Below are 14,535 nucleotides of genomic sequence, written 5' to 3' on the forward strand. Positions count from 1 at the left end.
GGCATGACCAGCGCTCTGTAAGCTGCTGGCCATGCTCCAAGCCCCTCTCTCACTGTGAATAGATGCTGTGTGCATGCAGAGCTGCCAAGAGAAATCCTGGGCCCCAGTACAACTACTTCCTGGGCCTACCACCCCACCCTGGAGGGGGTGTGGCCACATCTATTTGGGGGCATGCCTAGAACATGAGAAGCACCCAATCACAGGAGCATGGCATGCCTCCCAGCCAGGGCAGTAGAGAGCCTGGCTGGGCCTTGGTACTTTTCAGGGGGCATGGCCTAATCACAGGAGGTGTGGAACTGGGACCCTCCATCAGTCCTGGGCCCAGGTAATCTGTACCCCCCCCCCCCTCTTTTGGCGCCACTGTGTGCATGCATAGAGAGAGGTCTATCAACTGCCCCCCAACCGTGGGTGGGACAGTTCCAGCAAAAACGGGACTGTCCCGCCAAAATCGGGACAGTTGGGAGGTATGCCCTATATATATTATTTAATCTCATCTCTGTTTTGCATTATTTGCCACGTGGACCCAAACTGCTCTTTACTAGAACTGGGTATTAATGTATCATTATTTCTATGCAATTACAGTGTGACTTTTCCTGTGTTATATACTCATACACCCTCTTATTATACACTAGGTGCTTCATCGCGCCCTACGGGCGCTCTTCACACCGTCGCAAGGGGCTACACCCCCTTAACCCTTGCATGCCTTTCTGGGGTTTAATATTTGTATTATATGGAGTATTACCTGCATTCCTTTGTTAGTGGTTAAATATTGCACAATGAAAGGGCGTGCGATGGTGAAGGAGGCGCAGCCCCTTGCGACGGCGTAAACAGCACCTGCAGGGCACGATGTACCGAATGTAGCGGGTGCGGGGGGGGACTGCGGATGGTGTCTGTAGATGCTGCGGGTGGAGGGGGGGCAGAAGTGGGGGTGGGGCACGGATGGGGAAGGTTCGGGAGGTGCTGCGGGTGGGGGAGGGGCAGAGGAGTGGGGGATGCAGATGGGGGAGGGGTCCGGAGGCACTGCAGGTGGGGGAGGGGCAGGGGTGCCACGGGTGGGAGAGGGGCAGGTGTGGGAATGTTGTGGATGGGTGAAGGGTTCCGGAGGTGCTGTGGGATGGGAAGGGACGGGAGTGCTGGGGGTGGGGTAGGGGACCGCAGGCACCATGGGTAGGGTAGGGGCAGGTACGGGTGGTGCGGCGGATGGGGAAGGAGGTCCGGAGGTGCTGCAGGTGGTGGAGGGGCAGGTGCGGGGGTGCCATTGGTGGGGGAGGGGTGGGTGAGGGGGGGACCGCGGATGGAGGAGGGTGTCTGCAGATGCTGCGGGTGGAGGGGGGCAGGTGTGGGGGGAGACATATAAGGGGGGTGAATGGTGGAGTAGGCCTGGAGGTGCTCTGGGTGGTGAAGGGGCGGAGGAGTGGGAGCCGCGGGTGGTGTACGGGGTCTGGAGGCACAGCATGTGGGGGAGGGGTGGAGTGCCGCATGTGGTGGAGGGGAAGGTGCGGAGGTGTGGTGCATTGGGGAGAGGTCTGGAGGCGCTGCGGGTACTGTACCTGCCAAAAAGGTAGTTGGAGGGTATGCAGTAACAGGGCCAGGACAGGGGTGACAGGGTCAGAACAGGGTTGACGGGGCCAGGACAGGGGTGACAGGGTCAGAACAGGGGTGACGGTGCCAGGACAGGGGTGACGGGGCCAGGACAGGGGCGACGGGGCCAGGACAGAAATGACAGGGACAGGATAGGGGTGACAGGGCCAGGGTAGGGGCGGCAGGACAGGGACAGGGGTGACGGGGCCAGTATAGGGTTGACAGGGCAAGCACAGGGGTGATAGGGCCAGGATAGGGGTAACAGGGCCAGGATAAGGGTGAAAGGGCCAGGATAAGGGTGAAAGGGCCAGGATAAGGGTGGCAGGGACATGACAGAACACAGGGCACGGGAGAGATTGGTATTAGGGACAAAACAGTGGTGACAGACAGATGTGTCTTACCGGAGTCACTGCTGCTGGCTGCTGCTGTTCCACTCCAACCTGTTGGGATCTGCTGCTGGTGGAGACCTGGCATGGCTGACTCTCTCAGGCTGGAGTCCTGCTTCCTCTGCCCGTCCGCATCCCTCCCCCCCTCCTCAGTCACACACCGCAGACCTCGCGCAGCTGCCGGGCACTGTGGTAAGGGGAGACTGGAAATGACTGGTTAGCCCCCAGGAGATGCTGCGGCTGGAGGGAGGAGGGGGTCATAGCATGCACGTGGCGTGGACCTCGCGGCTGCCGGGAACTGTGGTAAGGGGAGACTGGGAGTGACTGGTTAGCTCCCAGGAGACGCTGCGGCTGGAGGGAGGAGTGGGTCGGAGCCTGCAAGCAGCTCAGATTTCTGCAGCGCTACCCGCCAGCTAAAGTGTGTGAATGAGCTGGGCGCACCTCACTGCGGGTGGCAGCGCTGCAGCTAGCGGTGGGGTTGCCGGGGCTGGAGATAACAGAGGCAGTACGGAACCAGCACAGCGGCAAGTGCACCACAAAACTGCAGCTAAGAAGCGTGGAGTGTGCCAGAAAGTGACGCTCCTCCGCGCCAGAGAGACCCTGCTGAGTATGCCGATGTGGGGGGTCAAGCACACAGTGAGCCGGTGCCCGTCTGTCTGTAGGACATACCCCTCACACACACCCCCATACCTCCCAAATGTCCCGATTTTCGCGGGACAGTACCATTTTTTGGGGTCCGTCCCGCTGTCCCACCCGCGGGTCGCAGTGTCCCGCGGTGGTGGGGGCAGTTGGAAAGCTCCTGTACTCGCTGTTCTGCTTAGCAGAGCAGCGGTGAATAGTGGAGACAGAGGGAGAGGGGGCATCAGGGGGTACGGATTAAGGGGGGGTTCCAGCAGCAGAGCCGGATTAAGGGGGGGGGCAGGGGGTACGTACCGTTGGCCCCACAGTTTTAGGGGGGCCCCCGGCTGGAGTAGCTCTGTCCCAGCTCAGAAGCTTCCCCCATCCTGTCCTGCCAGCAACAACGGCAGCATTGTGCTACAGTCAGCACACGCTGCTGCGTGTTGGCAGGTCTGTGGTGTTACAGGGAGGCAGCAGTCTCCCTGCTTTCTTCTACCTGTGCGGGTGTGTAGCGGGGAGCGACCACCTCCTCTGGATTTAGCCCTAGCTGAGGGGCCAAAATTCCATAAAAAAATAAAAATAAAAATTCGGAATTTGCATAAGGGGGCGTGGCCGCGCGGGCGCGATTAGGCCGCGCGGGCGCGATTAGGCCACGCCCCCAACCCACAGCAATGAGATAGGGCTCCCCTGTCTCAAGTGCCCTGGGCCCCCTGGACTCATAATCAGCCCCTGGGGGCATGCCAGCAGCTCACAGAGTGCTGGGCATGCCCCCTCACTGACGAAAACGGGGGCCCTCCCGTGAAGCCACGCCCCCTTTTTGCCGAGTGTGTGTCCCTCCTTCTGCCTGAAGAAAGCTCCTGCAGAAAGCTGGGAGGTATGCACCCCTGCATGTGCCATGCCCATACTATCTGCTTCTGCTCCTAGTCTCCTATAGATTTGGCCAGATCTGTGACTCATTTGACTAACTCCGCCCACTGTTTTGACTCCGCCCAGCGTTAGCAAATGAAGCACAAAGTCACAGATCTGGGCTATTATATAGGAGATAGGCTTCCATGTAACGTCAGCCCCCATATAGTACCTCAGTGCTGTGTGCGCTGAGCTTGTGGCTGTAGGCACACAATACATTCAGCCTCTACAGATGTTGGGTAGTTCTCTGGTTATTTTTCATTTCACGATCTACTTTGTGCCCTGATCACTGAGACATCTCCCATTGATTACTTTCCCTGTGCCGCCTAGTTACTCGGACAAATGTGGCTTGTACACTGCAGATGTAACCACATGTTGATATAAATAGTTTCTCTGATGCTTCTTTGTATTTATTACACTATGTTTTGCTTATCCAGGAGCAAGTTGGGCCAGACCAAGTGCTGGTAAGTACTAGAGATGTGCACTTGAAATTTTTCGGGTTTTGTGTTTTGGTTTTGGGTTCGGTTCCGCGGCCGTGTTTTGGGTTCGACCGCGTTTTGGCAAAACCTCACCGAATTTTTTTTGTCGGATTCGGGTGTGTTTTGGGTTCGGGTGTTTTTTTCAAAAAACACTAAAAAACAGCTTAAATCATAGAATTTGGGGGTCATTTTGATCCCAAAGTATTATTAACCTCAAAAACCATAATTTCCACTCATTTTCAGTCTATTCTGAATACCTCACACCTCACAATATTATTTTTAGTCCTAAAATTTGCACCGAGGTCGCTGGATGACTAAGCTAAGCGACCCTAGTGGCCGACACAAACACCTGGCCCATCTAGGAGTGGCACTGCAGTGTCACGCAGGATGGCCCTTCCAAAAAACACTCCCCAAACAGCACATGACGCAAAGAAAAAAAGAGGCGCAATGAGGTAGCTGTGTGAGTAAGCTAAGCGACCCTAGTGGCCGACACAAACACCTGGCCCATCTAGGAGTGGCACTGCAGTGTCACGCAGGATGGCCCTTCCAAAAAACACTCCCCAAACAGCACATGACGCAAAGAAGAAAAAAAGAGGCGCAATGAGGTAGCTGTGTGAGTAAGCTAAGCGACCCTAGTGGCCGACACAAACACCTGGCCCATCTAGGAGTGGCACTGCAGTGTCACGCAGGATGGCCCTTCCAAAAAACACTCCCCAAACAGCACATGACGCAAAGAAAAAAAGAGGCGCAATGAGGTAGCTGTGTGAGTAAGATAAGCGACCCTAGTGGCCGACACAAACACCTGGCCCATCTAGGAGTGGCACTGCAGTGTCACGCAGGATGGCCCTTCCAAAAAACACTCCCCAAACAGCACATGACGCAAAGAAAAAAAGAGGCGCAATGAGGTAGCTGTGTGAGTAAGATAAGCGACCCTAGTGGCCGACACAAACACCTGGCCCATCTAGGAGTGGCACTGCAGTGTCACGCAGGATGGCCCTTCCAAAAAACACTCCCCAAACAGCACATGACGCAAAGAAGAAAAAAAGAGGCGCAATGAGGTAGCTGTGTGAGTAAGCTAAGCGACCCTAGTGGCCGACACAAACACCTGGCCCATCTAGGAGTGGCACTGCAGTGTCACGCAGGATGGCCCTTCCAAAAAACACTCCCCAAACAGCACATGACGCAAAGAAAAAAAGAGGCGCAATGAGGTAGCTGTGTGAGTAAGATAAGCGACCCTAGTGGCCGACACAAACACCTGGCCCATCTAGGAGTGGCACTGCAGTGTCACGCAGGATGGCCCTTCCAAAAAACACTCCCCAAACAGCACATGACGCAAAGAAGAAAAAAAGAGGCGCAATGAGGTAGCTGTGTGAGTAAGCTAAGCGACCCTAGTGGCCGACACAAACACCTGGCCCATCTAGGAGTGGCACTGCAGTGTCACGCAGGATGGCCCTTCCAAAAAACACTCCCCAAACAGCACATGACGCAAAGAAGAAAAAAAGAGGCGCAATGAGGTAGCTGTGTGAGTAAGCTAAGCGACCCTAGTGGCCGACACAAACACCTGGCCCATCTAGGAGTGGCACTGCAGTGTCACGCAGGATGGCCCTTCCAAAAAACACTCCCCAAACAGCACATGACGCAAAGAAGAAAAAAAGAGGCGCAATGAGGTAGCTGTGTGAGTAAGCTAAGCGACCCTAGTGGCCGACACAAACACCTGGCCCATCTAGGAGTGGCACTGCAGTGTTACGCAGGATGGCCCTTCCAAAAAACACTCCCCAAACAGCACATGACGCAAAGAAGAAAAAAAGAGGCGCAATGAGGTAGCTGTGTGAGTAAGCTAAGCGACCCTAGTGGTCAACACAAACACCTGGCCCATCTAGGAGTGGCACTGCAGTGTCACGCAGGATGGCCCTTCCAAAAAACACTCCCCAAACAGCACATGACGCAAAGAAGAAAAAAAGAGGCGCAATGAGGTAGCTGTGTGAGTAAGCTAAGCGACCCTAGTGGCCGACACAAACACCTGGCCCATCTAGGAGTGGCACTGCAGTGTCACGCAGGATGGCCCTTCCAAAAAACACTCCCCAAACAGCACATGACGCAAAGAAGAAAAAAAGAGGCGCAATGAGGTAGCTGTGTGAGTAAGCTAAGCGACCCTAGTGGCCGACACAAACACCTGGCCCATCTAGGAGTGGCACTGCAATGTCACGCAGGATGGCCCTTCCAAAAAACACTCCCCAAACAGCACATGACGCAAAGAAGAAAAAAAGAGGCGCAATGAGGTAGCTGTGTGAGTAAGCTAAGCGACCCTAGTGGCCGACACAAACACCTGGCCCATCTAGGAGTGTCACTGCAGTGTCACGCAGGATGGCCCTTCCAAAAAACACTCCCCAAACAGCACATGACGCAAATAAAAATGAAAGAAAAAAGAGGTGCAAGATGGAATTGTCCTTGGGCCCTCCCACCCACCCTTATGTTGTATAAACAGGACATGCACACTTTAACCAACCCATCATTTCAGTGACAGGGTCTGCCACACGACTGTGACTGAAATGACGGGTTGGTTTGGACCCCCACCGAAAAAGAAGCAATTAATCTCTCCTTGCACAAACTGGCTCTACAGAGGCAAGATATCCACCTCATCATCATCTTCCGATATATCACCGTGTACATCCCGCTCCTCACAGATTATCAATTCGTCCCCACTGGAATCCACCATCTCAGCTCCCTGTGTACTTTGTGGAGGCAATTGCTGCTGGTCAATGTCTCCACGGAGGAATTGATTATAATTCATTTTAATGAACATCATCTTCTCCACATTTTCTGGAAGTAACCTCGTACGCCGATTGCTGACAAGGTGAGCGGCGGCACTAAACACTCTTTCGGAGTACACACTTGTGGGAGGGCAACTTAGGTAGAATAAAGCCAGTTTGTGCAAGGGCCTCCAAATTGCCTCTTTTTCCTGCCAGTATAAGTACGGACTGTCTGACGTGCCTACTTGGATGCGGTCACTCATATAATCCTCCACCATTCTTTCAATGGTGAGAGAATCATATGCAGTGACAGTAGACGACATGTCCGTAATCATTGTCAGGTCCTTCAGTCCGGACCAGATGTCAGCATCAGCAGTCGCTCCAGACTGCCCTGCATCACCGCCAGCGGGTGGGCTCGGAATTCTGAGCCTTTTCCTCGCACCCCCAGTTGCGGGAGAATGTGAAGGAGGAGATGTTGACAGGTCGCGTTCCGCTTGACTTGACAATTTTGTCACCAGCAGGTCTTTGAACCCCAGCAGACTTGTGTCTGCCGGAAAGAGAGATCCAAGGTAGGTTTTAAATCTAGGATCGAGCACGGTGGCCAAAATGTAGTGCTCTGATTTCAACAGATTGACCACCCGTGAATCCTTGTTAAGCGAATTAAGGGCTCCATCCACAAGTCCCACATGCCTAGCGGAATCGCTCCCTTTTAGCTCCTCCTTCAATGCCTCCAGCTTCTTCTGCAAAAGCCTGATGAGGGGAATGACCTGACTCAGGCTGGCAGTGTCTGAACTGACTTCACGTGTGGCAAGTTCAAAAGGTTGCAGAACCTTGCACAACGTTGAAATCATTCTCCACTGCGCTTGAGACAGGTACATTCCACCTCCTATATCGTGCTCAATTGTATAGGCTTGAATGGCCTTTTGCTGCTCCTCCAACCTCTGAAGCATATATAGGGTTGAATTCCACCTCGTTACCACTTCTTGCTTCAGATGATGGCAGGGCAGGTTCAGGCGTTTTTGGTGGTGCTCCAGTCTTCTGTACGTGGTGCCTGTACGCCGAAAGTGTCCCGCAATTCTTCTGGCCACCGACAGCATCTCTTGCACGCCCCTGTCGTTTTTAAAAAAATTCTGCACCACCAAATTCAAGGTATGTGCAAAACATGGGACGTGCTGGAATTTGCCCATATTTAATGCACACACAATATTGCTGGCGTTGTCCGATGCCACAAATCCACAGGAGAGTCCAATTGGGGTAAGCCATTCCGCGATGATCTTCCTCAGTTGCCCTAAGAGGTTTTCAGCTGTGTGCGTATTCTGGAAACCGGTGATACAAAGCGTAGCCTGCCTAGGAAAGAGTTGGCGTTTGCGAGATGCTGCTACTGGTGCCGCCGCTGCTGTTCTTGCGGCGGGAGTCCATACATCTACCCAGTGGGCTGTCACAGTCATATAGTCCTGACCCTGCCCTGCTCCACTTGTCCACATGTCCGTGGTTAAGTGGACATTGGGTACAACTGCATTTTTTAGGACACTGGTGAGTCTTTTTCTGACGTCCGTGTACATTCTCGGTATCGCCTGCCTAGAGAAGTGGAACCTAGATGGTATTTGGTAACGGGGGCACACTACCTCAACAAATTGTCTAGTTCCCTGTGAACTAACGGCGGATACCGGACGCACGTCTAACACCAACATAGTTGTCAAGGCCTCAGTTATCCGCTTTGCAACAGGATGACTGCTGTGATATTTCATCTTCCTCGCAAAGGACTGTTGGACAGTCAATTGCTTGGTGGAAGTAGTAAAAGTGGGCTTACGACTTCCCCTCTGGGATGACCATCGACTCCCAGCAGCAACAACAGCAGCGCCAGCAGCAGTAGGCGTTACACGCAAGGATGCATCGGAGGAATCCCAGGCAGGAGAGGACTCGTCAGAATTGCCAGTGACATGGCCTGCAGGACTATTGGCATTCCTGGGGAAGGAGGAAATTGACACTGAGGGAGTTGGTGGGGTGGTTTGCGTGAGCTTGGTTACAAGAGGAAGGGATTTACTGGTCAGTGGACTGCTTCCGCTGTCGCCCAAAGTTTTTGAACTTGTCACTGACTTATTATGAATGCGCTGCAGGTGACGTATAAGGGAGGATGTTCCGAGGTGGTTAACGTCCTTACCCCTACTTATTACAGCTTGACAAAGGCAACACACGGCTTGACAAATGTTGTCAGCATTTCTGTTGAAATACTTCCACACCGAAGAGCTGATTTTTTTGGTATTTTCACCAGGCATGTCAACGGCCCTATTCCTTCCACGGACAACAGGTGTCTCCCCGGGTGCCTGACTTAAACAAACCACCTCACCATCAGAATCCTCCTTGTCAATTTCCTCCCCAGCGCCAGCAACACCCATATCCTCCTCATCCTGGTGTACTTCAACACTGACATCTTCAATCTGACTATCAGGAACTGGACTGCGGGTGCTCCTTCCAGCACTTGCAGGGGGCGTGCAAATGGTGGAAGGCGCATGCTCTTCACGTCCAGTGTTGGGAAGGTCAGGCATCGCAACCGACACAATTGGACTCTCCTTGTGGATTTGGGATTTCGAAGAACGCACAGTTCTTTGCGGTGCTTTTGCCAGCTTGAGTCTTTTCATTTTTCTAGCGAGAGGCTGAGTGCTTCCATCCTCATGTGAAGCTGAACCACTAGCCATGAACATAGGCCAGGGCCTCAGCCGTTCCTTGCCACTCCGTGTGGTAAATGGCATATTGGCAAGTTTATGCTTCTCCTCCGACAATTTTATTTTAGATTTTGGAGTCCTTTTTTTACTGATATTTGGTGTTTTGGATTTTACATGCTCTGTACTATGACATTGGGCATCGGCCTTGGCAGACGACGTTGCTGGCATTTCATCGTCTCGGCCATGACTAGTGGCAGCAGCTTCAGCACGAGGTGGAAGTGGATCTTGATCTTTCCCTAATTTTGGAACCTCAACATTTTTGTTCTCCATATTTTAATAGGCACAACTAAAAGGCACCTTAGGTAAACAATGGAGATGGATGGATACTAGTATACTTATGGATGGACGAGCGACTGCCGACACAGAGGTAGCTACAGCCGTGGACTACCATACTGTGTCTGCTGCTAATATAGACTGGATGATAATGAGATGAAATTAAATATATATATATATATATATATATATAATATCACTAGTACTGCAGCCGGACAGGTATATATATTTATTATGTAATGACTGATGACGGACCTGCTGGACACTGTCAGCTCAGCAGCACCGCAGACTGCTACAGTAAGCTACTATAGTAGTATGTATCAAGAAGAAAAAAAAAAACGGGTAGGTGGTATACAATTATGGATGGACCAGCGACTGCCGACACAGAGGTAGCTACAGCCGTGGACTACCGTACTGTGTCTGCTGCTAATATAGACTGGATGATAATGAGATGAAATTAAATATATATATATATATATAATATCACTAGTACTGCAGCCGGACAGGTATATATATTTATTATGTAATGACTGATGACGGACCTGCTGGACACTGTCAGCTCAGCAGCACCGCAGACTGCTACAGTAAGCTACTATAGTAGTATGTATCAAGAAGAAAGAAAAAAAAAAACCACGGGTAGGTGGTATACAATTATGGATGGACCAGCGACTGCCGACACAGAGGTAGCTACAGCCGTGGACTACCGTACTGTGTCTGCTGCTAATATAGACTGGATGATAATGAGATGAAATTAATATATATATATATATATATATATATATATAATATCACTAGTACTGCAGCCGGACAGGTATATATATTTATTATGTAATGACTGATGACGGACCTGCTGGACACTGTCAGCTCAGCAGCACCGCAGACTGCTACAGTAAGCTACTATAGTAGTATGTATCAAGAAGAAAGGAAAAAAAAAACCACGGGTAGGTGGTATACAATTATGGATGGACCAGCGACTGCCGACACAGAGGTAGCTACAGCCGTGGACTACCGTACTGTGTCTGCTGCTAATATAGACTGGATGATAATGAGATGAAATTAATATATATATATATATAATATCACTAGTACTGCAGCTGGACAGGTATATATATATTTATTATGTAATGACTGATGACGGACCTGCTGGACACTGTCAGCTCAGCAGCACCGCAGACTGCTACAGTAAGCTACTATAGTAGTATGTATCAAGAAGAAAGAAAAAAAAAAACCACGGGTAGGTGGTATACAATTATGGATGGACCAGCGACTGCCGACACAGAGGTAGCTACAGCCGTGGACTACCGTACTGTGTCTGCTGCTAATATAGACTGGATGATAATGAGATGAAATTAATATATATATATATATAATATCACTAGTACTGCAGTCGGACAGGTATATATATTTATTATGTAATGACTGATGACGGACCTGCTGGACACTGTCAGCTCAGCAGCACCGCAGACTGCTACAGTAAGCTACTATAGTAGTATGTATCAAGAAGAAAGAAAAAAAAAAAACACGGGTAGGTGGTATACAATTATGGATGGACCAGCGACTGCCGACACAGAGGTAGCTACAGCCGTGGACTACCGTACTGTGTCTGCTGCTAATATAGACTGGATGATAATGAGATGAAATTAATATATATATATATATATATATAATATCACTAGTACTGCAGCCGGACAGGTATATATATTTATTATGTAATGACTGATGACGGACCTGCTGGACACTGTCAGCTCAGCAGCACCGCAGACTGCTACAGTAAGCTACTATAGTAGTATGTATCAAGAAGAAAGAAAAAAAAAAAAACCACGGGTAGGTGGTATACAATTATGGATGGACCAGCGACTGCCGACACAGAGGTAGCTACAGCCGTGGACTACCGTACTGTGTCTGCTGCTAATATAGACTGGATGATAATGAGATGAAATTAATATATATATAATGGCCCTCATTCCGAGTTGTTCGCTCGGTATTTTTCATCGCATCGCAGTGAAAATCCGCTTAGTACGCATGCGCAATGTTCGCACTGCGACTGCGCCAAGTAACTTTACTATGAAGAAAGTATTTTTACTCACGGCTTTTTCTTCGCTCCGGCGATCGTAATGTGATTGACAGGAAATGGGTGTTACTGGGCGGATACACGGCGTTTCAGGGGCGTGTGGCTGAAAACGCTACCGTTTCCGGAAAAAACGCAGGAGTGGCCGGGGAAACGGTGGGAGTGCCTGGGCGAACGCTGGGTGTGTTTGTGACGTCAACCAGGAACGACAAGCACTGAAATGATCGCACAGGCAGAGTAAGTCTGGAGCTACTCTGAAACTGCTAACTCGTTTGTAATCGCAATATTGCGCGTACGTCGGTCGCAATTTTAAGAAGCTAAGATTCACTCCCAGTAGGCGGCGGCTTAGCGTGTGTAACTCTGCTACATTCGCCTTGCGAGCGAACAACTCGGAATGAGGGCCAATATCACTAGTACTGCAGCCGGACAGGTATATATATTTATTATGTAATGACTGATGACGGACCTGATGGACACTGTCAGCTCAGCACCGCAGACTGCTACAGTAAGCTACTATAGTAGTATGTATCAAGAAGAAAGAAAAAAAAAAAACACGGGTAGGTGGTATACAATTATATATATATTATATACAATTATATATATATATATATATATATATATATATATATATTAAACTGGTGGTGATTAATTAAACTGGTGGTCAGGTCACTGGTCACACTATCAGCAACTTGCAAGTAGTACTCCTAAGCAGACAATCACAATATATACTGGTGGTCAGTGTGGTCACAATGGCAGTGTGGCACTCTGGCAGCAAAAGTGTGCACTGTACGTTAATATGTACTCCTGCTCTCAGACTCTAACTGCTCCCCACTGTCTCCCCCACAAGTCAGATATACAGTCACACTATCACTTCAGCAAGTAGTAGTACTCCTCCTAATGCTCCCCAAAATTACTAAAGTAAATACTGTGTCTCTCTCTACTCTAGTCTCACTCTCTTCTCTATAAACGGAGAGGACGCCAGCCACGTCCTCTCCCTATCAATCTCAATGCACGTGTGAAAATGGCGGCGACGCGCGGCTCCTTATATAGAATCCAAGTCTCGCGATAGAATCCGAGCCTCGCGAGAATCCGACAGCGGGATGATGACGTTCGGGCGCGCTCGGGTTAACCGAGCAAGGCGGGAAGATCCGAGTCGCTCGGACCCGTGTAAAAAAACCTGAAGTTCGGGCGGGTTCGGATTCCGAGGAACCGAACCCGCTCATCTCTAGTAAGTACTCCATGCGTTGTGGTGGGGCTGAGGTATCTGTGTGGGAGGAGCATTCGGGTATTTACAGAAGATGTTACTCAATACCCAGATGGTCTATTAAACATCAACATGTCCCTTTTCATTTATGTTTATAGAGGTATGGCAGATATGCATGATAGCTAATAGCAATTGTACAAATAAAAACTTGAACCATCATTTCCACTGTGAGGTGATATTTGCAGCAACAATGCAAACCCCACTACATGTTCCTGCAAAAATGTTTTAGACAGAATCGTTGAATTAAATACAAAAGGCAGCACCACCCCCTCTCTCATTACAATATGCATATTTTTTCCTTTAACAGTTTCAAGTGTATGTGATTGGACAGCTGTATGTGTACTACTATTGCAAACAGTATGTAGTATAAGCCTGACACAGTCACACTCAGGTGGTCATTCCGAATTGATCGCACGTAGCAACTTTTTACTGCTCGTGCGATCAACGTGATGCCGCCTATGGGGGGAGTGTATTTTAGCATAGCAGGGCTGCGATCGCTTGTGCAGCCCTGCTATGCTAAAAAATTTCATGCAAAACAAGACCAGGGTCACACCTACTTACACTGTGCGACGGATTCAGCGACGAAGGTCCCGGGATTGACGTCAGACATCCGCCCTCCACAAACCTGGACATGCCTGCGTTCGGATCTCCACGCCCGGAAAACGGTTAGTAGATGCCCCGGAATGCCTCCCCGCTGTCAATCTTCTTGCGATCGCGCTAGCGATCACTTTCTTCTTTGTTCTAGCCGCTGCCCGGCATGCACAGTTCCGACCCGTTCGCACCGCAGAGAAGAACCGCAGCGTGCGAACAGGTCGGAATGACCCCCTCAGTAAGCTTAAATGGCACTGATTGACATATTACCATTTGACAATGGCACAAATGGTAAAATACCCATTTTCTGGCTTTTTATCACATTTCCATATGAACTAAGCCTCGCATCCCTGGGCTTCGATGGGGTAAGTAACCTATAGAAGCCTATGAGCTTCTTTCTGCACTGTGCTGAGGGTGATCCGATCGGATCCCTCCCAGCGCCCCTCTGTGCACGGGGCCAGAATCCAGAAGCGTAGTGCCTGGCGCTGACCGCAAAGGACAGCTCTTTCCAAAACGAATTGCATATATTAGTGCGTATGCGATTAGTATAAATGCGAACTGTGGCAGAGTATACTCCACAACCTTTGTGCATCCCGCCCGTTGTGAGCTCCTTCTGTGTGAGGTTGCTGCTGCAGGGAAGGGGGCTGTGCTCTGATTGGCTCTCTGGGACAGTGAAAGCCAATCAGTATTAGCAATGTGCCCTGTGGTCTACCAGCAGCCTAGAGAGTGGTGGGACCGAGCAGCGGTGGCACAACAGGAGTGCGGGCAGCACCCGGACAAGGGTGACACCCAAATGTTGTCTTCTCTGCAGTGACAGAAGCTGGGTGCTACAGTGTAACATTATCCTGCAGCACTCAGCTCCTGTCACTGAGAAGGAGTCGGCAGTGCAGCCAGAG

This window comes from Pseudophryne corroboree, chromosome 8 (assembly GCF_028390025.1).
Source record: "Pseudophryne corroboree isolate aPseCor3 chromosome 8, aPseCor3.hap2, whole genome shotgun sequence".
In the NCBI taxonomy this organism is placed as follows: domain Eukaryota; kingdom Metazoa; phylum Chordata; class Amphibia; order Anura; family Myobatrachidae; genus Pseudophryne; species Pseudophryne corroboree.